The sequence below is a fragment of the Bombina bombina genome, chromosome 7 (assembly GCF_027579735.1).
Source record: "Bombina bombina isolate aBomBom1 chromosome 7, aBomBom1.pri, whole genome shotgun sequence".
Lineage (NCBI taxonomy): Eukaryota > Metazoa > Chordata > Amphibia > Anura > Bombinatoridae > Bombina > Bombina bombina.
Genome location: NC_069505.1, coordinates 188,237,939 through 188,261,444, shown reverse-complemented (window position 1 = coordinate 188,261,444; position 23,506 = coordinate 188,237,939).

The following is a 23,506-nucleotide window of genomic DNA, read 5'->3' as shown; positions in this document are numbered from 1 at the left end:
TTTCTGCTGTGTTGGAAAGATATATAAGCAGGTCATCCGCATATAATCCAATTTTTATTTCATGGTTTCGAATTTTTATACCTTCCAGCGAGCGCCTAATTTCCATTGCTAAGGGTTCAATGGCCAAATCGAAAAGGAGCGGGGAGAGAGGACAGTCCTGGCGAGTGCCCCTCTTCAATATAATTGGAGGAGAAATATCATTGTTAATAATCAGGCATGTAGAAGAATGATTGTATAAGTTCTCCACAAACTTAGGGAAATTACCCTCAATCCCAAACCTTGATAAAGAAAAAATTATGTGTTTATGGATTACTAAATCGAAAGCTTTTTCCGCATCAATTGATAAAATGGCCATATCAGGGAAGTCCTCCCTCCCCACCCCTTGAGCAGATGTTCCTTGAATATATTCCATAGTAACCAGCAATTCTCTAATTTTTGCTGAGGAGTTACGATTATTGATAAAGCCGGCTTGGTCCGAATGGATTACCGTAGATAAGATAGACTGAAGCCTTCTTGCTAAAATTGAGGAAAGTATTTTATAGTCTGAATTTAACAATGCAATAGGTCTATAAGACTCTTTGCTTGCAGGATCCTTCCCCTCTTTTAAGATCAGAGCGGTAAGTGAAGATGCGAAGGAAGACGAAGTCTGTTTATGATTGATAAAAATATCATTGTAAAGATTGCCCAGGTAGGGAGCTATCTCTGATGATAAGATTTTATAAAACTCGTTAGGCAATCCATCCGGGCCAGCCGCCTTATTTAGAGGAAGTTTGGTAATTATTATTCCAATTTCTTCCTGTGTAATAGGTGCATTAAGTCCGGCAATCTCCTCAGGGGTAGCCGTGGGAAAAATAATTTTACTACAAAATTCTAACGCTTTATCTATATCGAACTCCTTACTAGTGTAGAGTTGTTGGAAATACTGATGGAACACACTTGAGATTTCTTCCGATTTAGTTAAAAGTTTCCCATTCTGCTGGATTTTATCAATATTAGGTTTTTTATTCTCATGCTTAATTAGTTTAGTTAACATTTTGCCAGATTTGTTGCCAAATTTGTGCAGTTTGGCTTGCAGTCTAACGGCTAGATTTGGAGTTTGGCGGTAAAAGGGCTGTTAACGCTCCGCGGGTTTTTTTCTGGCCGCACCATAAATTTAACTCTGGTATCGAGAGTTCAAACAAATGCTGCGTTAGGCTCCAAAAAAGGAGCGTAGAGCATTTTTACCGCAAATACAACTCTCGATACCAGAGTTGCTTACGGACGCGGCCGGCCTCAAAAACGTGCTCGTGCACGATTCTCCCATAGGAAACAATGGGGCTGTTTGAGCTGAAAAAAAACCTAACACCTGCAAAAAAGCAGCGTTCAGCTCCTAACGCAGCCCCATTGTTTCCTATGGGGAAACACTTCCTACGTCTGCACCTAACACTCTAACATGTACCCCGAGTCTAAACACCCCTAGCCTTACACTTATTAACCCCTAATCTGCCGCCCCCGCTATCGCTGACCCCTGCATTACACTTTTAACCCCTAATCTGCCGCTCCGTAAACCGCCGCCACCTACGTTATCCCTATGTACCCCTAATCTGCTGCCCTAACATCGCCGACCCCTAGGTTATATTTATTAACCCCTAATCTGCCCCCCACAACGTCGCCGACACCTACCTACACTTATTAACCCCTAATCTGCCGACCGGACCTGAGCGCTACTATAATAAAGTTATTAACCCCTAATCCGCCTCACTAACCCTATCATAAATAGTATTAACCCCTAATCTGCCCTCCCTAACATCGCCGACACCTACCTTCAATTATTAACCCCTAATCTGCCGACCGGAGCTCACCGCTATTCTAATAAATGTATTAACCCCTAAAGCTAAGTCTAACCCTAACACTAACACCCCCCTAAGTTAAATATAATTTTTATCTAACGAAATAAATTAACTCTTATTAAATAAATGATTCCTATTTAAAGCTAAATACTTACCTGTAAAATAAATCCTAATATAGCTACAATATAAATTACATTTATATTATAGCTATTTTAGGATTAATATTTATTTTACAGGTAACTTTGTATTTATTTTAACCAGGTACAATAGCTATTAAATAGTTAAGAACTATTTAATAGTTACCTAGTTAAAATAATTACAAATTTACCTGTAAAATAAATCCTAACCTAAGTTGTAATTAAACCTAACACTACCCTATCAATAAAATAATTAAATAAACTACCTACAATTACCTACAATTAACCTAACACTACACTATCAATAAATTAATTAAACACAATTGCTACAAATAAATACAATTAAATAAACTATCTAAAGTACAAAAAATAAAAAAGAACTAAGTTACAGAAATCAATCAGAAAATTCCTACCTTAATTCCGATTGGCTGATAGAATCCTATCAGCCAATCGGAATTCGAGGGACGCCATCTTGGATGACGTCCCTTAAAGGAACCGTCATTCGTCGTCTAGTCGTCGGAAGAAGAGGATGGATCCGCGCTGGAGGTCTTCAAGATGGAGCCGGTCGTCATCGGATGGAAGAACATAGAAGATGCCGCTTGGAGAAGATGTTTGCCGGTCCGGATGTCCTCTTCTTGCCGGATAGGAGGAAGACTTTGGACCCTCTTCTGGACTTCTTCAGTGGATGTCTAGCCCCCGCTTGGGTTGGATGAAGATCTTGGAGCCAGGACGGATCGGTGAACCTGGCATGGTGAAGACAAGGTAGGAAGATCATCAGGGGCTTAGTGTTAGGTTTATTTAAGGGGGGTTTGGGTTAGATTAGGGGTATGTGGGTGGTGGGTTGTAATGTTGGGGGGGGGGGTATTGTATGTTTTCTTTTACAGGCAAAAGAGCTGAACTTCTTGGGGCATGCCCCGCAAAGGGCCCTGTTCAGGGCTGGTAAGGTAAAAGAGCTTGTAACTTTTTAAATTTAGAATAGGGTAGGGAATTTTTTATTTTGGGGGTCTTTGTTATTTTATTAGGGGGCTTAGAGTAGGTGTAATTAGTTTAAAATTGTTGTAATATTTTTCTTATGTTTGTAAATATTTTTTTATTTTCTGTAACTTAGTTCTTTTTTATTTTTTGTACTTTAGATAGTTTATTTAATTGTATTTATTTGTAGCAATTGTGTTTAATTAATTTATTGATAGTGTAGTGTTAGGTTAATTGTAGGTAATTGTAGGTAGTTTATTTAATTATTTTATTGATAGGGTAGTGTTAGGTTTAATTATATCTTAGGTTAGGATTTATTTTACAGGTAAATTTGTAATTATTTTAACTAGGTAACTATTAAATAGTTCTTAACTATTTAATAGCTATTGTACCTGGTTAAAATAAATACAAAGTTACCTGTAAAATAAATATTAATCCTAAAATAGCTATAATATAAATGTAATTTATATTGTAGCTATATTAGGATTTATTTTACAGGTAAGTATTTAGCTTTAAATAGGAATAATTTATTTAATAAGAGTTAATTTATTTCGTTAGATAAAAATTATATTTAACTTAGGGGGGTGTTAGTGTTAGGGTTAGACTTAGCTTTAGGGGTTAATACATTTATTAGAATAGCGGTGAGCTCCGGTCGTCAGATTAGGGGTTAATAATTGAAGGTAGGTGTCGGCGATGTTAGGGAGGGCAGATTAGGGGTTAATACTATTTATGATAGGGTTAGTGAGGCGGATTAGGGGTTAATAACTTTATTATAGTAGCGCTCAGGTCCGCTCAGCAGATTAGGGGTTAATAAGTGTAGGTAGGTGTCGGCGACGTTGTGGGGGGCAGATTAGGGGTTAATAAATATAACATAGGGGTCGGCGATGTTAGGGGCAGAAGATTAGGGGTACATAGGGATAACGTAGGTGGCGGCGATTTGCGGTCGGAAGATTAGGGGTTAATTATTTTAAGTAGCTTGCGGCGACGTTGTGTGGGGCAAGTTAGGGGTTAATAAATATAATATAGGGGTCGGCGGGGTTAGGGGCAGCAGATTAGGGGTACATAAGTATAACGTAGGTGGCGGTCGGCAGATTAGGGGTTAAAAATTTTAATCGAGTGGCGGCGATGTGGGGGGACCTCGGTTTAGGGGTACATAGGTAGTTTATGGGTGTTAGTGTAGTTTAGGGTACAGTAGTTAAGAGCTTTATAAACCGGCGTTAGCCAGAAAGCTCTTAACTCCTGCTTTTTTCAGGCGGCTGGAATCTTGTCGTTAGAGCTCTAACGCTCACTGCAGAAACGACTCTAAATACCAGCGTTAGAAAGATCCCATTGAAAAGATAGGCTACGCAAATGGCGTAGGGGGATCTGCGGTATGGAAAAGTCGCGGCTGTAAAGTGAGCGTTAGACCCTTTAATCACTGACTCCAAATACCAGCGGGCGGCCAAAACCAGCGTTAGGAGCCTCTAACGCTGGTTTTGACGGCTACCGCCGAACTCTAAATCTAGGCCTAAGCGCGCTATATGTTTCCTGCGTTAAGTAAAAAGTATCTCTCGCTGCCTTAGCTCGCATGTATTTTGCCCAATTGAGGGGTGTTCTTTCCAGTAAATAAAGATTATAGGAATTAATCAATGAATTGCTCACTTCCTTTTCTCTTGCCTTTCTTCTCTTATTTTGAATGGCGGAATATGCCATAATTTCCCCTCTGAGGACTGCCTTAGCAGTTTCCCAGAAGATATCTGTATGTTCCACATAATTACTGCTAAATGGGCCCGTGGTCCGAGAGAAAAATAGGCATTATCTCAGCTCTAACCATTGTAGAGCTTAAATGATCCCCAATTAAAAACAAGTCGATCCTAGATAATGTTTTGTGGGCCTTAGATAAACAAGTGAAATCCTGAATATCAGGATTCTGATGTCTCCAGATGTCACGCACCGAGAGGATCTGTTTAATGTTATTAATTATTTTAGAGTCAAGATTATCTTTTTTCTGTTTCAGACGCTTATTATTTCTTCTGAGTCTATCTATAGGACATTGGGGGGTCATATTAAAATCCCCCCCCCAAAATTAAATGTCCTTCAGTACTTAGAAGGAGCTTTGCTTGTAGTGCGTCCCAAAATTCAGGATCGTTTTTATTTGGACCATAGACATTGCAGATTGTGTATTTTGTCTGACCTATTTTCAATTTAACCAGGACATACCTCCCTCCGGGGTCAGCCTCAGAGTCTAGAATCTCCACTTGAAGTCTCTTTCCTATAAGTATTGCAACTCCCCTTTTCTTCCCTACACTCGGGGCTACAAGAACTTCCTTTACCCAGGATGATTTCAGTTTTAATGATTCCTCTAAATTTAAATGGGTTTCCTGTATTAAACCAATATCGGTCTGGGCTTTCCGTAGATGTGATAGAATTGCTTTACGTTTAATAGGAGAAGAAATTCCCCCCACATTCCATGATACAATTTTAAATTTTTCAGATTTATATGTCATATTTCTCTAAAATGTAAAGGAAAAAGAAAGAGAATTAGAGAAATGTAGGGGGGGGGGGGAAAGCCAGGAAGATATTGGAGGGAGGGCAGGAGAGGGGAGAGGGAGAAAAAAAAAAAAAAAAAATTTCCCCACAGGGAAGGGGGAGGGAGGGGAGGGGGTTACATTTTCCCCCATAACTGCCATCGTCATACATTTGCCTTCATAATTGACGCAATAAGAAAGAAACAAAAATACAAGATAGATCCACATAATTAAAGTCATTAGCCATAAAATTATCATCAATGTTTATGTATCTAGAGTCTTATAAAGATTTTCAGCAGTTTGGACATCTTCAGTAATATGTGTTATTCCATTTAGAACCACTTTCAGTTTTGAGGGATAGATCAGAACCGCCCTATACCCTTGTTGTATGAATTTGGAGCAAATCGGGGCTAATTCCCGTCTCTTTAAGGCAGTATCCGCCGAAAAGTCCTGAAAAATCATAATTTTATTACCCTCTATCATGATTGGCTGGTTCTTTCGAGAGTACTGTAACAGTAGTTCTTTATCCTTATAATTGAGTAGCCTAGCAATTACTGGTCTATTTCTGCTGCTACTGTTACCCTCTAGACGTGGGGGGCCTATCCTATGGGCTCTCTCAACTATAATCGGAGGATATGTGGAAGGGATTTTTAACGCTTTAGTGAGAGTGTCGGATATAAAAAAAGTCAAGTTTTTCAAATTGTTTACTTTCAGGGAGGCCAATTATTCTTAAATTATTCCATCTTGAACGGTTTTCAAGGTCCTCTAACCTGTCCATGATTTTTTGTACCCTTTTTGCTGAGATCTCAATCTTAGTGCTATGTGTACCTGCTTGATCTTCTAGGTCCGAGACCCTCTGTTCTACTTCTTGCAGTCTATTTGAAAACTGCCTCACTTCTTGAGTTAAAGAGGAAATATCATGTTTAATGTCAGTTTTAAGTGTTTCAAATTTAGGGGCTAATGCCTCCGCGATATTGGTCACTAATGTCTGCATATTAAGATTTTCTGGTATTGCTGGTACTTGTTCAACGACTGGTTCTAATGTATTCTTGAGTTTCCTATCTCTGTGCCTTGAAAGGTATTTATCCATGTACCACGTGAATGTGAATTACAAAAGTGCCGCAAGAAAGGGAAGAAAAAAAAAAAAAAAAAAAGGGAGGGGAGGGAGGGGAATTTGTGTGTGGTATAAGTGGTGATATGTTTATACAATTAAGAAAAAGTGAGGTTGTGCCAGTGAGAAGAGGTGAAAGCTTAGTGTCTAGGGGCTACAGGAGCCCTGGGGATAAAAAGTCAAAAAATTCAAAATTAATGTGTTTTCTAGTGAGTGAAGGGTAGTTAACCAATTAGATAGTGTATGCAAGAAAATTAGAAATTTATTGTGAGTGGTGATAAAGTGAGATTATTGCGGTAACAAGGAAATATTCCTCCCAACTCCTTAAATTTAATTTCCTCCCAATTTAGTTTGCGTTAAAATTCATCCTCTATTGAAGTTAACTAATTGTCTGATTATTTATTTTATTTTTAAGAGTAGGCAAAACTATAGGATACTATCTTTCCCCCCTTGGAGACTCGATATTTCTATTCTTAAGGATTTAGCAGAAAAGTTGTGTTTTCATTAATGAGTGACCTTCCAGACATTAAAGTTTCTGTCTGAGCCAGCCTTGTTATAAGTCTCACTTTTATATTTTCTTCCCTTCTCTCCTTTATTATTACAACAAAGTGAAGAATTAAAGCTTGATATGTGTTAGTTTGAGATTATATACAAATGCAGAGCTTAAAGAAATAAGTCAAAAAACAGATAATATCAGTAAATACAGAGAGTTGTATAACTCAAATATCAACAGAGCAGTCTAGACTTTTCCCACCTGTTCATAAAATTTTATAGGCAAACTACATTTGTAAGTGTGGGAAATAAAGGTATGTAGATTCAGCTCAGGTCTCTTCAATAATCTTATATGTGTATAATGCCCTCTCTCCTCTCTTTTCAGAGTGAAAGAAAGAAAAAAAACTCCAATAAATTGAGTAAATCACTTAAGCGTGAGTACTCAGAGCTTTGATATCTAAGTATGCTTCCTTTATAGAAAAGATTCTTGTAAAGTGCAAGGATTTTAATATTAATAATGGAGAGCCATAACCGGTTAGAGTTTGGCCCCCAGTACCAATAGTTATTATTGCTGTTTTTAAATCACTTTAACAGTTTTACTTTACTAAATCAGTAAACAAGAGTACATAAAGTACTAAGCAAAAGAGAACTTAAGCTTAAAATACCATTTGTAATTTAGTTAAACCACAAAGAACAAAAAACAAAGAAAGAGAAGCTCTTTGAGTAAATGTCCCTCTGAATCATAAGACCTTTAGCATTTCAAGGATAGGAAGAGGGCTTAATTTGTCTCAGGTCCCAATTTTTCAGTATATGTCCCTTGAGAAAAGCAGCCTGAATGTTGCACTGCAGGTTTATTTCACTCTCCACTGTATTCGTTTAGTAAGGAAAAAAGGGGAGATATTCAGTCAAAGGGAAAAAAACAGAGAAAGTCTTTTCCTCCCTTTCCCCTCTTCTTCCTCACTATCCTTCTCCCTTACTTCTATATGTCCCAGTCTAGAGTTATGTGGGCTGAAGAGTAATTACTTCTCAATTATTTTTGTTTCTCCTCTGTTTCCAGTCTAAAATCACCTTTCCTTGTTCCGCTTATTTTCGTTTTTAGGAATGCGATACTTTTCTTCCTCAACCTGTCTATTTGTCCCAGGTATCCTCTTTTCAATTGAGGTATCGAGACCTCTACCCAAAAAGACTCACCTTCTCCTCCGCTACCCGATCTTCCTACTTGTCTGAAAGTGCCTAGTGGGCCAAGGCGAGTGCCGTAGCTGCGGCAGAGAGAGAGCCGTGAATAGGTCGCCTGTCAGAGAGTTCGGTGTCTGAAGATTCTTTGGCCGATAGGCAGATCCCTCACCCCCTCTCACGCAGCACCGGTGGGAGAGGGGGGGGGGAGTACAAACAGGAGACCCTCTGTAACAAGTTTCCAGATCACACTGCTCGCGGCGTCCAGCAAGATTCTCAATGTCTCCTCCCACGCAGCATCGGTGGGGGGGGGGGAGAGCGTGAGCACAGTTGATCCCGTGGGAGCAGCGGTATCTTTTCCGGCAGTCTCTCTCTTCTTCCCGGAGTCCAGGTAAGTATATCCAGTACAGTTTGATCACGAAGCGGGAGCGGAGGAACAGGGAGTTTCAGATTGCGGCCAAATAGCACAATGTAGTTTAGACTGGAGCCAGGAGGATTTCAAGCGTATAAGTCCATTATTCTCGGTATGTTTCTTATTTTTTCATAGCAACCCCAAAGGGAGTATGACTACTTATAATGATATTGAAAGTTTGTTTTAATGTAGTCTGAGAGCAAGTTATGGGTTCTTTTCTGCAGCTAAGCAGTGGGTTGGATTTCCACTGCACGGCACCAGGGAAGTTGTCTCAAAGTGTCCAGGTAGCAGCCCCAGGTAGTGGGGAGGCGCGAAATTCCTACCGCCAGGTGCTGTAGGACTGGAGGGGAGAGCTCAGCAATCAAAACCTTGCTATTACAACAATTTTAAGCTACTTACACCTAATCTAAGCCCCCTAATAAAATAACAAACCCCCCCAAAATAAAAAAAATGCCCTACCCTATTCTAAATTAAAAAAGTTCAAAGCTCTTTTACCTTACCAGCCCTTAAAAGGACCTTTTGTGGGGCATGCCCCAAAGAAAACTGCTCTTTTGCCTGTAAAAGAAAAATACAACCCCCCCAACATTAAAACCCACCACCCACATACCCCTAATCTAACCCAAACCCCCCTTAAAATAACCTAACACTAATTCCCTGAAGATCATCCTACCTTGAGTCGTCTTCACTCAGCCGAGCAGCAATGGAACCGAAGTGGACATCCGGAGCGGAAGAAGTTATCCTCCAAGCGGCGCTGAAGAAATCTTCCATCCGATGAAGTGATCCTCCAAGCGGCGCTGAAGAAGTCTTCGATCCGGGTGATGTCATCTTCCAAGAGGCGCTGAAGAAGTCTTCTATCCGGGCGATGTCATCTTCCAAGCCGGGTCTTGAATCTTCATCCCGCTGATGCGGAACATCCTTCTTTACCGACGGACTACCGACGAATGAAGGCTCCTTTAAGGGACGTCATCCAAGATGGCGTCCCTTCAATTCCGATTGGCTGATAGGATTCTATCAGCCAATCGGAATTAAGGTAGGAAAAATCTGATTGGCTGATTGAATCAGCCAATCAGATTCAAGTTCAATCCGATTGGCTGATCCAATCAGCTAATCAGATTGAGCTCGCATTCTATTGGCTGTTCCGATCAGCCAATAGAATGCGAGCTCAATCTGATTGGCTGATTGGATCAGCCAATCGGATTGAACTTGAATCTGATTGGCTGATTCAATCAGCCAATCAAATTTTTCCTACCTTAATATCGATTGGCTGATAGAATCCTATCAGCCAATCGGAATTGAAGGGACGCCATCTTGGATGACGTCCCTTAAAGGAGCCTTCATTCGTCGGTAGTCCGTCGGTAAAGAAGGATGTTCCGCGTCGGCGGGATGAAGATTCAAGACCCGGCTTGGAAGATGACATCGCCCGGATAGAAGACTTCTTCAGCGCCTCTTGGAAGATGACATCGCACGGATCGAAGACTTCTTCAGCGCCGCTTGGAGGATCACTTCATCGGATGGAAGATTTCTTCAGCGCCGCTTAGAGGATAACTTCTTCCGCTCCGGATGTCCACTTTGGTTCCATCGCTGCTCGGCTGAGTGAAGACGACTCAAGGTAGGATGATCTTCAGGGGATTAGTGTTAAGTTATTTTAAGGGGGGTTTGGGTTAGATTAGGGGTATGTGGGTGGTGGGTTTTAATGTTGGGGGGGTTGTATTTTTCTTTTACAGGCAAAAGAGCTGAATTCTTTGGGGCATGCCCCACAAAAGGTCCTTTTAAGGGCTGGTAAGGTAAAAGAGCTTTGAACTTTTTAATTTAGAATAGGGTAGGGCATTTTTTTTATTTTGGGGGGGTTTGTTATTTTATTAGGGGGCTTAGATTAGGTGTAAGTAGCTTAAAATTGTTGTAATATTTTTAAAATGTTTGTAACTTATTTTTTTATTTTTTGTAACTTAGCTTTTTTTTATTTTTTGTACTTTAGTTAGTTTATGTAATTGTATTTAATTGTAGTTATTTGTAGGTAGTTTATTTAATTTATTTAATGATAGTGTAGTGTTAGGTTTAATTGTAACTTAGGTTATGATTTATTTTACAGGTAATTTTGTATTTCTTTTAGCTAGGTATTTATTAAATAGTTAATAACTATTTAATAACTATTCTAACTAGCTAAAATAAATACAAAGTTACCTGTAAAATAAATATAAATCCTAAGATAGCTACAATGTAATTATTAGGTAAGTATTTAGTTTTAAATAGGAATAATTTTAATAATTTATTAAAGTATAGTGTAGTGTTAGGTGTAATTGTAACTTAGGTTAGTTTTTAGTTTACAGGTACATTTCTCTTTATTTTGCTAGGTAAGCTATTAAATAGTTAATAAATATTTAATAGCTATTGTACCTAGTTAAAATAAATTGAAAGTTACCTGTAAAATAAAAATAAATCCTAAGATAGCTACAATATAATTATTATTTATATTGTAGCTATATTAGGGTTTATTTTAAAGGTAAGTATTTAGTTTTAAATAGGATTAATTTAGTTCATAATAGAAATATTATTTAGATTTATTTAATTAATATTTAAGTTAGGGGGGTGTTAGGGTTAGTGTTAGACTTAGGTTTAGGGGTTAATAAATTTATTACAGTGGCGGCAGTGTAGTGGGGGGCAGGATAGGGGTTAATAAATTTATTATAGGTGGCGACGGTGTAGGGGGGGCAGATTAGGGGTTAATAAATTTAATATAGGTTGCGGCAGGGTCAGGGAGCGGCGGTTTAGGGGTTAAACTATTTATTTAGTTGCGGCGAGGTGCGGGATCGGCAGGATAGGGGTTAATAACTTTATTACAGAGGGCAGCGGTATAGGGGGGGCAGGATAGGGGTTACTAGGTATAATGTAGGTGGCAGCGGGCTCCGGGAGCGGCGGTTTAGTGGTTAATACATATATTATAGTTGCGGTGGGCTCCGGGAGCGGCGGTTTAGGGGTTAATATGTATAGAGTAGCTTGCGGTGGGCTCCGGGAGCGGCGGTTTAGGGGTTAATATGTATAGAGTAGCTTGCGGTGGGCTCCGGGAGCGGCGGTTTAGGGGTTAATATGTATAGAGTAGCTTGCGGTGGGCTCCGGGAGCGGCGGTTTAGGGGGTTAGTAACTTTATTTAGTTGCGGCCGTGTAGGGGGGACAGATTAGTGGTGTTTAGACTCGGGGTACATGTTAGGGTGTTAGGTGTAGAAATCTCCCATAGAAATCAATGGGATGTCTGGCAGCAGCGAACTTGTACTTCGCTATGGTCAGACTCCTATTGATTCCTATGGGATCCGCCGCCTCCAGGGGTGGCGGTTTGAAAACCAGGTACGCTGGGCCGTAAAAGTGCCGAGCGTACCTGCTAGTTATTTGATAACTAGCAAAAGTAGTCAGATTGTGCCGCACTTGTGTGCGGAACATCTGGAGTGACGTAAGAATCGATCTGTGTCGGACTGAGTCCGGCGGATCGAAGTTTACGTCACAAAATTCTACTTTTGCCGGTCTCTAGCCTTTGATAACTAAGGCGAATCAGCCTCGCCACAAATACGCTGCGGAATTCCAGCGTATTTGAGGTTGACGGCTTGATAACTAGAGGCCCAGACCTATAAGGTACAAATTGTATTCTAGACCTATATGGTGCAAATTGTATTCCAGACCTATATGGTACAAATTGTATTCTAGACCTACAGTATATGGTACAAATTGTATTCTAGAGTTATATGGTGCAAATTGTATTCCAGATCTATATGGTACAAATTGTATTCCAGACCTATATGGTACAAATTGTATTCCATACATATATGATGCAAATTGTATTCTAGACCTATATGGTGCAAATTGTATTCCAGACCTATATGGTACAAATTTTATTCCAGACCTATATGGTACAAATTGTATTCTAGACCTACAGTATATGGTACAAATTGTATTCTAGAGTTATATGTTACAAATTGTATTCCAGACCTATATGGTACAAATTGTATTCCAGACCTATATGGTACAAATTGTATTCTAGACCTTTATAGTACAAATTGTATTCCAGACTTATATGGTGCAAATTGTATTCCAGACCTATATGGTACAAATTGTATTCCAGACCCATATGGTACAAATTGTATTCTAGACCTATATGGTACAAATTGTATTCTAGACCTATATGGTGCAAATTGTATTCTAGATCTATATGGTACAAATTGTATTCCAGACCTATATGGTACAAATTGTATTGCAGACCTATTTGGTGCAAATTGTATTCTAGACCTATATGGTGCAAATTGTATTTTAGACCTATATAGTGTAAATTGTATTCCATACATATATGATGGAAATTGTATTCTAGACCTATATGATGCAAATTGTATTCCAGACCTATATGGTGCAAATTGTATTCTAGACCTATATGGTACAAATTGTATTCCAGACCTACATGGTACAAATTGTATTCTGGACCTATATGGTACAAATTGTATTCTAGACCTATATGGTGCAAATTGTATTCTAGACCTATATGGTACAAATTTGATTCCAGACCTATATGGTGCAAATTGTATTTTAGACCTATATAGTGCAAATTGTATTCCATACATATATGATGGAAATTGTATTCTAGACCTATATGGTGCAAATTGTATTCCAGACCTACATGGTGCAAATTGTATTCCAGACCTACATGGTACAAATTGTATTCTAGACCTATATGGTACAAATTGTATTCCAGACCTATATGGTACAAATTGCATTCCAGACCTATATGGTACAAATTGTATTCCAGACCTATATGGTACAAATTGTATTCCAGACCTATATGGTGCAAATTGTATTCCAGACCTATATGGTACAAATTGCATTCCAGACCTATAAGGTACAAATTGTATTCTAGATCTATATGCTGCAAATTGTATTCCAGACCTATATGGTACAAATTTTATTCCAGACCTATATGGTACAAATTGTATTCTAAACCTACAGTATATGGTACAAATTGTATTCTAGAGTTATATGGTACAAATTGTATTCCAGACCTATATTTTACAAATTGTATTCCTGACCTATATGGTACAAATTGTATTCCAGACCTATATGGTACAAATTGTATTCTGGACCTATATGGTACAAATTGTATTCTAGACCTATATGGTGCAAATTGTATTCTAGACCTATATGGTACAAATTTTATTCCAGACCTATATGGTGCAAATTGTATTTTAGACCTATATAGTGCAAATTGTATTCCATACATATATGATGGAAATTGTATTCTAGACCTATATGGTGCAAATTGTATTCCAGACCTACATGGTGCAAATTGTATTCCAGACCTACATGGTACAAATTGTATTCCAGACCTATAAGGTACAAATTGCATTCCAGACCTATATGGTACAAATTGTATTCCAGACCTATATGGTACAAATTGTATTCCAAACCTATATGGTGCAAATTGTATTCCAGACCTATATGGTACAAATTGCATTCCAGACCTATAAGGTACAAATTGTATTCTAGATCTATATGCTGCAAATTGTATTCTAGACCTATATGGTACAAATTTTATTCCAGACCTATATGGTACAAATTGTATTCTAAACCTACAGTATATGGTACAAATTGTATTCTAGAGTTATATGGTACAAATTGTATTCCAGACCTATATTTTACAAATTGTATTCCTGACCTATATGGTACAAATTGTATGCCAGACCTATATGGTACAAATTGTATTACATACATATATGATGCAAATTGTATTCTAGACCTACATGGTGCAAATTGTATTCCAGACCTATATGGTACAAATTTTATTCCAGACCTATATGGTACAAATTGTATTCCAGACCTTTATGGTACAAATTGTATTCCAGACCTATATGGTGCAAATTGTATTCCAGACCTATATGGTACAAATTGCATTCCAGACCTATAAGGTACAAATTGTTTTCTAGACCTATATGGTGCAAATTGTATTCCAGACCTATATGGTACACATTTTATTCCAGACCTATATGGTACAAATTGTATTCCAGACCTATATGGTACAAATTGTATTCTAGACCTATATGGTACAAATTGTATTCTAGACCTATATGGTACAAATTGTATTCCAGACTTATATGGTGCAAATTGGATTCCAGACCTATATGGTACAAATTGTATTCCAGACCCATATGGTACAAATTGTATTCTAGACCCATATGGTACAAATTGTATTCTAGACCTATATGGTGCAAATTGTATTCTAGACCTATATGGTACAAATTGTATTCCAGACCTATATGGTACAAATTGTATTCTGGACCTATTTGGTGCAAATTGTATTCCAGACCTACATGGTGCAAATTGTATTCCAGACCTATATGGTACAAATTGTATTCTAGACCTATATGGTGCAAATTGTATTCTAGACCTATATGGTACAAATTGAATTCCAGACCTATATAGTGCAAATTGTATTCCATACATATATGATGGAAATTGTATTCTAGACCTATATGGTGCAAATTGTATTCCAGACCTATATGGTGTAAATTGTATTCCAGACCTACATGGCGCAAATTGTATTCCAGACCTATATGGTACAAATTGTATTCTAGACCTATATGGTACAAATTGTATTCCAGACCTATATGGTACAAATTGCATTCCAGACCTATATGGTACAAATTGTATTCCAGACCTATATGGTGCAAATTGTATTTTAGACCTATATGGTGCAATGTGTATTCCATACATGTATGATGCAAATTGTATTCTAGACCTATATGGTGCAAATTGTATTGTATTGGCCTGTAAGCTTGTGAAACTCTCTCCCATGTAAAACCTCTTGTACTTAGGCTGTAAGCTTGTGAAACTCTCTCCCATGTTAATCCTCTTGTACTTAGGCTGTAAGCTTGTGAAACGCTCAAACATGTATAATGTTCTGTAAATAATAATAATCACACATGTAAGAGAAATGGTTTACGCAATAAGGCACTCAGTAACTAGATCCCCATGATATGTTATTGCAAGCAAGTAGCATGTTGCTGTATACAGGGATGGCTACACATGAACCGATATATATATCAATCATCTCCACACTTACCCCCCCCCCCTCCCCATTAATATAGCAAACCAGTTTAAAGGGACATAAACCTTAAAATTTTGACACATAATGTTTCAGACAAATCATGCAATTTTAACTTTCAAAAATACATCTATGATAAAATTTGCTTCAGTCTTGTGTTATTCTTTGTTGAAAGAGCAGCAATGCACTACTAGGAGCTAGCTGAAAATATCTGGTAAGCAAATTACAAGAAATATATATAGCCACCATTCACCAAAATGGTAGATGAGCCTATGACAAGGGGCATATATGTGCAGCCACCTTCAGCAGCTAGCTCCCAGTATTGAATTGCAGCACAAGAGCCTACCTATTATTTTTAACAAAGGATAACAAGAGTACAAAGTAAAATGCAAGGTTGTTTAAAATTGAATGCTTTGTCTGATCATTAGCTTAATTTTAACTGTACTATCCTTCTACGGTTATGGATAGGGTATTATATTAATGAATGGGGTGCTACAGTAATTGCTGAGGCGCTATGTTAATTAATAGGGTGCTCAAAAACTGATATTTATTTTTGAGGAAATTTTATTAACGTAAAGTGATGTTTGTAAACAAATAATTAGTACATTCATTAAAGGGACAGTAAATTAAAAAATAAACTGTTATGATTTAGATAGAACATACCATTTTAAACAACTTTCCAATTTACTTCTGTTATCTATTTAGCTTTGTTTTCTTTGTTTCCTTTGTTGCAAAGCATTGTTAGGTAGGCTCAGGAGCAGCATTGCATTACTGCTGATTGGTAGCTGCACATATATGCCTCTTGTCATTGGGTCACCAGATGTGTCCAGCTAGCTTCTAGTATAGCGCATTTCTGCTCCTTCAACAAAGGATAACCAGAGAATAAAGCATAATTTATAGAAGTAAATAGGAAAGTTGTTTAATATTGTATGTTCTATCTGAATCATAAATGGTTTTTTTTTTGTTTCATGCACCTTTAAAGCGCATTATTCTAGCATTGGTGACAATCACTAACTGTTTACTGAGCAACACTTCCATTTCAAATTGTATTCCAGACCTATATGGTACAAATTGTATTCCAGACCCATATGGTACAAATTGTATTCCAGACCTATATGGTACAAATTGTATTCTAGACCCATATGGTACAAATTGTATTCCAGACTTATATGGTGCAAATTGGATTCCAGACCTATATGGTACAAATTGTATTCCAGACCCATATGGTACAAATTGTATTCTAGACCCATATGGTACAAATTGTATTCTAGACCTATATGGTGCAAATTGTATTCTAGACCTATATGGTACAAATTGTATTCCAGACCTATATGGTACAAATTGTATTCTGGACCTATTTGGTGCAAATTGTATTCTAGACCTATATGGTGCAAATTGTATTCCAGACCTATATGGTACAAATTGTATTCTAGACCTATATGGTGCAAATTGTATTCTAGACCTATATGGTACAAATTGTATTCCAGACCTATATGGTACAAATTGTATTCTAGACCTATATGGTACAAATTGTATTCTAGACCTATATGGTACAAATTGTATTCCAGACCTATATGGTACAAATTGTATTCCAGACCCATATGGTACAAATTGTATTCTAGACCTATATGGTACAAATTGTATTCTAGACCTATATGGTGCAAATTGTATTCTAGATCTATATGGTACAAATTGTATTCCAGACCTATATGGTACAAATTGTATTCCAGACCTATATGGTACAAATTGTATTCCAGACCTATATGGTACAAATTGTATTCTAGACCTATATGGTACAAATTGTATTCCAGACCTATATGGTACAAATTGTATTCCAGACCTATATGGTACAAATTGTATTCTAGACCTATATGGTACAAATTGTATTCCAGACCTATATGGTGCAAGTTGTATTCCAGACCTATATGGTGCAAATTGTATTCCAGACCTATATGGTGCAAATTGTATTCCAGACCTATATGGTACAAATTGTATTCTAGACCTATATGGTGCAAATTGTATTCTAGACCTATATGGTGCAAATTGTATTCTAGACCTATATGGTGCAAATTGTATTCCAGACCTAAATGGTGCAAATTGTATTCCAGACCTATATGGTACAAATTGTATTCTAGACCTATATGGTGCAAATTGTATTCTAGACCTATATGGTACAAATTGTATTCCAGACCTATATGGTGCAAATTGTATTCCATACATATATGTTGCAAATTGTATTCTAGACCTATATGGTGCAAATTGTATTCCAGACCTATATGGTGCAAATTGTATTCCATACATATATGATGCAAATTGTATTCTAGACCTATATGGTGCAAATTGTATTCTAGACCTATATGGTGCAAATTGTATTCCAGACCTACATGGTGCAAATTGTATTCCAGACCCATATGGTGCAAATTGTATTCCAGACCTACATGGTGCAAATTGTATTCTAGACCTATATGGTGCTAATTGTATTCCAGACCTACATGGTGCAAATTGTATTCCAGACCTATATGGTGCTAATTGTATTCCAGACATATATGATGCAAATGGGAAAGCTATTGGCATAAAAGGATTTCAAGAGTTAAATGTGCAAAGGATTTTCTCTTTTTCTGTGCCCTTCGGCACGTAAACTTTGCAGATAGAGAGGTACTTGGGATCAGAAGGCTACAGAATGACAAGGTACAGAGGGGTCATATGTGTATGTGACATCCAGTGACAACGATAATGTTACACCAGACCAGGGGGCAGGACACGCTACCTCAGGCAGTTTGTGTGCCGGATGCTCAGATGTCCTTGCTTATAATGACACATAGCAGGGACAGGTACTGAAACCACTTAACTGCAGACAAGAGAACAGCCTGGGGCACACAGCAGAGATAGAGAAGGATAAAAAAGCGCTTTAAAGCTAAAATTATCCTTTCAAATGAGCTTATTTAACTGTATTACTGCTGGAAATCTTTGTAACTACAGAAATCTAAAGTAATATTGAGACAGACTATGGTGTTTGACTGTCGTGTAAACTGAGCATCAACGGTTCTAAAGTTAGTGAAACCGCTATCACTATTCCGTACATTTCTCCATGTCAGTGCTTACTGCGTACATTAGCAGACGATAGGAAAGTAAAAATTAAACTTGCGTGATTCAGATAGAGCATGTCATTTTAATACACTTTTAAATTCACTTCTATTTACAAATTTGCTTTGTTTCTTGGTATTGCTTGTTCAAAAAGAATACGCACATATCCTACACTAGTGTGAGCTAGCTGTTGATTGGTGCCTAGACACACTTGTCTCTTGTGATTGGCTAACTAGTAGCTACCAGTAATGCAATACTGTTCCTCCAGCATCGGATAACAAGAGAATGAAGCAAATTTGATAATACAGTATAAGTAAACTGGAAAGTTGTTTAACCCCTTAATGCCGTTAGGATGATCCATGCCGTCCTAAAAGCGCTGGGCTGTGACACCGTTAGGACGGCATGGAACGTCCTACCATATAAGGCGTCTTGCAGCTTCCCCCTTTGAGGAAGGCAAGGATTGGCCTGGGGGGGCGTGCCTAGTGATACATCTTATTCTCAGACTTCTCTTTTCTTTGAATGCATCATTCTACTTAGCATTTATTCAGTGTTTGAAGGGATATGAAACCCACATTGTTTCTTTCATGATTCAGATAGAGCACTGGTTTTTTAAACATACCCACCAATCAGCAAGTGCTACCCAGGGTCTGAACCAAAAATTGTTCGGCTCCTAAGCTTTACATTCCTGTAGATACCAAGAAGATAAATTAACAATAGGAGTAAATTAGAAAGTTGCTTAAAATTGTTGTTCTATCTGAATCATGAAATAAAAAAATGTGGGTTTAATATCCTTTTAATGTTCCTTTAAGGATAATCAGTGTCTGTACAGGCTTTCCTGGGTCTTGCCATGATTTATATATTTTGTGACAGTCTGCTCTATACAGAAAGTTCAATTATGTTGATTTGCTATGAAACTGTTGTGGAATTCTGCAATTATGTTGTCTGTTTAATTATATCTTGACAAATGATAACACTTCTACATGGTTATGCCAGACCAATTCATTATTTATATGTATGGTTAATTGTGCTAATTTATCAGCATATTGCTTTATATCGCTCTGAACTTGAGATGATCAATGTTTTCTATGATAAATGCAAGCATCCCTGATCATGAACGTTACTACCGATATTCACCAGTTTGTATCCTATGGCGCATGGGACCCTAAGTGTTTCTGAATCTGTGGATACTGTTCCGGAACAGGGAATCAGTCAGGAAGGCTGCAAACGCGCATGGTCAGTATTGTTTTTTGTGCTTACACTTCTGACATATTTGTTTGGTGGTTACAAGAGTTAGACGTATTGCACCAAGGAAGGGCCCGGGCACTTTCTATCTTATTGTTTTACAATTCTGACTTTGTTACATACATGGGGACTAATTCCTGTGAATGGAGAAGCTGTTTGGAAGCAAATGGGAAGAATGACTTGTTTGGGACCTTAATACATTGCTTTTGTACTATTCTTTTATACCGTTTGGTTTTCCCAATGTGCACAACCTTCCCAAACCCACTGCCATTAAAAGGGATATAAAACCTAAAAGTTGTTTTTGTGATCCAGACAAAGCCTACAATTTCAAAAAAGTTTCCAATTTACTTATGCAAAACCACCATGCAGGGTCTTCCCCATCTAAAGTGCAGCTCTTGCAAGAGTGCTGAGAGCTCTGACCAATATCTCTTTACCAGGGATCAAGTCCAGCGGTACTGCATGGGAACGGAGTTCCTGCACTATTTTTGCAGGTGGAACTAAGTTCCCCCTGGACAGAGAACAGGAACGCTTCAGTAAACACTGCTGTTGCTGGTGGGAGGAGCTGGAGCACAGTCTGGTTAGAGGGATAGTGAGATCCTCTAGTAATTGGTAGTAACTCTTCCTACAATACACTAAATTCAAACCTGTCAGTGGTCCTGCTGTGTTATTACCCTGCACTATGTGGAACACGTGTGGCTTGCTCTGGGGCTATTTAGCTCCCCTCAGCAGAAATAGGACTATTGCACCTCAAGTGGTTGAGACTCTGTGACAGAGGTCTCAGCTTGCCCTGGAAAGGAAGGAAAGGGGAGGAAGGAGGGTGTGAGGAACTGAAGCTAAGTTGGCTATGCTCCAGGTGAGTTAAAAACAAAGTATGGACACCCTGGATCTTTACATTCACACATGGGCAGAAGCTGTCAATCTCCCTGGTCGGAAGAGACTGGGGAGATTGAAATTCTCCCCCTAAGAGGTGGAGAACAGGGCAGGGAAGCAGCTGTCTGATGACCGCTTGTTGATAAATCCTGACTGCAGGTTTGTTTGTTTCACAAAAACCTTTAATTACATTTAATTTGCCTTACATATTACTGGACATTGAGCACCCCCCACAACTATTTATACTACCTATATTATTTATATCAGTGGGGGTATTGATGGATTTTTTCCCCCTACTTTACATTTTTTTATTTAATTACAAGGACTATATAGAGAGTTCCCACACTTTTATTGTAGGACTTGACCCCCTGCTCTTCACCCAAATCATCTTATAAACACCCTAAATGAACCCAAACCGCTTATGAATACCCTGAATGGGGAGAATTCCAGCTGGCTTCACATGCGAAGTGTACAAAGCAGTGACCAACAATTTATACACCAAAAATCAACACCCAGGTACCAGAACTACACAGAGGTCCAAGCTTCCCCTCCACAGAGGTCCAAGCTTCCCCTCCACAGAGGTCCAAGCTTCCCCTCCATAGAGGTCCAAGCTTCCCCTCCACAGAGGTCCAAGCTTCCCCTCCACAGAGGTCCAAGATTCCCCTCCACAGAGGTCCAAGCTTCCCCTCCACAGAGGTCCAAGCTTCCCCTCCACAGAGGTCCAAGCTTCCCCTCCACAGAGGTCCAAGATTCCCCTCCACAGAGGTCCAAGCTTCCCCTCCACAGAGGTCCAAGCTTCCCCTCCACAGAGGTCCAAGCTTCCCCTCCACAGAGGTCCAAGCTTCCCCTCCACAGAGGTCCAAGCTTCCCCTCCACAGAGGCCCAAGCTTCCCCTCCACAGAGGCCCAAGCTTCCCCTCCACAGAGGTCCAAGCTTCCCCTCCACAGAGGTCCAAGCTTCCCCTCCACAGAGGTCCAAGCTTCCCCTCCACAGAGGTCCAAGCTTCCCCTCCACAGAGGTCCAAGATTCCCCTCCACAGAGGTCCAAGCTTCCCCTCCACAGAGGTCCAAGCTTCCCCTCCACAGAGGTCCAAGTTTCCCCTCCACAGAGGTCCAAGCTTCCCCTCCACAGAGGTCCAAGCTTCCCCTCCACAGAGGTCCAAGCTTCCCCTCCACAGAGGTCCAAGCTTCTTTCAGCTTGATCACATGCTCTTAAAGGGACATACAACCCAAAATGTTTCTATCATTACTTAGATAGATCATACAATTTTAAACAACTATCCAATTAATGTCTACTAAAATGTTTGCTTTATTCTATTGGTATCCTTTATTGAAGGAGCAGCACTGCCCTAATGGGAGGTATCTGAACACATCGGTCAACCAAAAACAAGAGGCATATATGTGCAGCCAACAATCAACAGCTAGCTCCGTGCTCCTAAGCCTACCTAGGTATCATTTTCAACAAAGGATACCAAAGAGAATAAAGCAAAATAGATAATAGAAGTAAATTGAAAGCTGTTTAAAATTGTATGCTGTACCTAAATCATGAAAGAAAAGTTTTGGGTTTCATGTCCCTTTAAGCTATTTTTGACGGAGTAAATAACTCTCCAAACCTTTGAGCCCAATAAAATATTAGGTGAAAATACAGCCCTAAAAAATGAAACTTTACATAGCGATAAGGAAACATATTATAAGCATGCAGGAGGCAGATCAGTTCCCTGAGGTAAGTTTTCTAAACTCTCTCCCAAACCAACCAACTAACCACCAACCAAAACAAAAACATTATGGAGGGGTCTGGTTAACACGTTTATCAACAACAAAGATTTATTTCCATAGTTCCAAAGCTAACATCAGATGCCAGCTTGTGTTTGAATTCTATGTTCTTCCAGGCTTCTAAAACACAAAAAGAGCAAACTCTGAACAGTGAAAGTCCGTAAATACAGACTAGACAATAAACGGAGTGTAGGCCCATACACAGATAGTCACTATAGATAAGGGCATCCCACGGCTGTTAAATACACCCCACTCACTCTGCAGCCTAATCTTACCGGACTCTTACAGCGGGCATCGATATCTCCTTGTACCTGTAGAAATGCTTTTGCTTCTTCACCGGTTAGGCTTAGCGTCCTCATAGGGGAAACCACGCCGCTCCAGGTCACGCCCAGTGACGTCCTCAATTCCTCTGATCCAATGACAGCGCCACTCCTGCTCACACCTCCTCCAGCACCAAAGTCAGTGATGAATAAACCGGCATAAGCAGGTATATATACAGATGAACGATTCACCACGGAATGGGTAAAATAAAATCCAAACTTTATTACGTCTTCAAATAAGACAGCATTACGATAAAATCCAAAATCTTGGTAATGGCAAAAAACATCAAACTTTAATACAGCAAATGGTGTGGCACTAATGGCTTACGCGTTTCAGCCCGAAAGCCGTAATCATAGCCTTCCAGGCTTCTACCCTATGCCTAGTGTCACCCCAATCCATATAAACATTACCTGATTGGGCCAACGCTCTAGATACCACAAGGCAAGCACCTGAAAACACTCCCCTCATATGTATCTGCCCACTTTACTCTCTAAATGCCTGTACCATTCTCA